Source organism: Babylonia areolata, chromosome 4 (genome assembly GCF_041734735.1).
Source record: "Babylonia areolata isolate BAREFJ2019XMU chromosome 4, ASM4173473v1, whole genome shotgun sequence".
In the NCBI taxonomy this organism is placed as follows: Eukaryota; Metazoa; Mollusca; class Gastropoda; order Neogastropoda; family Buccinidae; genus Babylonia; species Babylonia areolata.
The window spans coordinates 28,313,202-28,315,701 of NC_134879.1; positions in this window are offsets into that span (position 1 = coordinate 28,313,202).

A 2,500-nucleotide genomic window follows, 5' to 3' on the forward strand; every position below is an offset into this window, starting at 1 on the left:
CTGCATATGTGGTTATGTGGGTGTGGTGTGTAATTATGTGTATATGTGGGTGTGTTGTATATGTGGTTATGTGGGTGTGCTGTATATGTGGTTATGTGGGTGTGGTGTGTAATTATGTGTATATGTGGGTGTGCTGTATATGTGTATATGTGGGTGTGCTGTATATGTGGTTATGTGGGTGTGCTGTATAATTATGTGGTTATGTGGGTGTGCTGTATATGTGTATATGTGGGTGTTGTGTATATGTGTACATGTGGGTGTGCTGTATATGTGTATATGTGGGTGTGCTGTATATATAGTTATGTGAGTGTGCTGTATAATCATGTGTATATGTGGGTCTGCTGCATATGTGGTTATGTGGGTGTGCTGTATATGTGGTTATGTGGGTGTGCTGTATAATTATGTGTGTATGTGGGTGTGCTGTATATGTGGGTGTGCTGTATAATTATGTGTATATGTGGGTGTGCTGTATATGTGGTTATGTGGGTGTGCTGTATATGTGGTTATGTGGGTGTGCTGTATAATTATGTGGTTATGTGGGTGTGCTGAAATGAATGTATGCATACGTACGTGTCTAGATCATCTTATTGTGAATAAAAGATACACCAATGAGGAGAAATGCTTTATGCATTGTATTGTATTGTATTGTATTGTATTGTATTGTATTGCATCACAACAGAATTTTCTGTGTGAAATCCAGGCTGCTCTTCCCAGGGAGAGCACGTCGCCACAATGCAGCGCCACCTTTTGCCGTGGACAACTGTTTTGTTGCTGTCGGTTATTTTTTCGTTTTTGATTTTTTTTTTCGTGCACAAAGTGCACGCTGCCTACAGGATCTCGGTTTATCGTCTCATCCAAAAGACTAGAACCCAGAACCACCACTCAAGGTCTAGCGGAGAGTGGATGGGTGGAAGAAGGAGGGGGGGGGGGGGGTAAAATAAAAATCCCGGTTTGTTCATGAGACTCGAACCTGTGAACACTCGCTTCCTAGTTGGGGCACATTACCACAAGGCCACCATGGGGGCACATTACCACAAGGCCACCACGGGCACATTACCTTTCACAAAGCCACCAGGGGCACATCACCACAAGGCCACCAGGGGCACATTACCACAAGGCCACCAGTGGCACATTACCACAAGGCCACCAGGGGCACATTACCACAAGGCCACCAGGGGCACATCACCACAAGGCCACCAGTGGCACATTACCACAAGGCCACCAGGGGCACATTACCACAAGGCCACCAGTGGCACATCACCACAAGGCCACCAGGGGCACATTACCACAAGGCCACCAGGGGCACATTACCACAAGGCCACCAGAGGTAAATCACCACAAGGCCACCAGGGGCACATCATTACAAGGCCACCAGTGGTACATCATTACAAGGCCACCAGTGGTACATCATCACAAGGCCACCAGTGGTACATCACCACAAGGACACCAGGGGCACATCATCACAAGGCCACCAGGGGCACATCACCACAAGGCCACCAGGGGCACATTATCAAAAGGCCACCAGGGGCACATTATCAAAAGGCCACCAGTGGCACATCACCACAAGGCCACCAGGGGCACATTATCAAAAGGCCACCAGGGGCACATCACCACAAGGCCACCAGGGGCACATCACCACAAGGCCACCAGGGGCACATTACCTATCACAAGGCCACCAGAGGTACATCATTACAAGGCCACCAGAGGTACATCATCACAAGGCCACCAGTGGTACATCACCACAAAGCCACCAGGGGCACATTACCTATCACAAGGCCACCAGAGGTACATCACCACAAAGCCACCAGGGGCACATTACCTATCACAAGGCCACCAGGGGCACATTACCACAAGGCCACCAGGGGCACATTACCACAAGGCCACCAGGGGCACATCACCACAAGGCCACCAGGGGCACATTACCACAAGGCCACCAGGGGCACATTACCTATCACAAGGCCACCAGGGGCACATCACCACAAGGCCACCAGGGGCACATCACCACAAGGCCACCAGGGGCACATTACCTATCACAAGGCCACCAGGGGAACATCACCACAAGGCCACCAGGGGCACATTACCTATCACAAGGCCACCAGTGGCACATCACCACAAGGCCACCAGGGGCACATTACCTATCACAAGGCCACCAGAAGTACATCACCACAAAGCCACCAGTGGTAAATCACCACAAGGCCACCAGTGGTAAATCACCACAAGGCCACCAGGGGCACATTACCACAAGGCCACCAGTGGCACATCACCACAAGGCCACCAGTGGCACATCACCACAAGGCCACCAGGGGCACATTACCACAAGGCCACCACCTCTTCACCTCCAGGTCAACTGACCGAAAGTCACATCACCACAAAAGAGGACCTGGCTGGTAAGTGGCGTTTAACGACCTACTGGCAAATAACCCTGAAGTTCAAGTTGTTCAGTCAGGGATGGGGTCTTGGTTCGGCGAAAGTGGTTTTGTTCGAAAGGGTGAGTCATAGA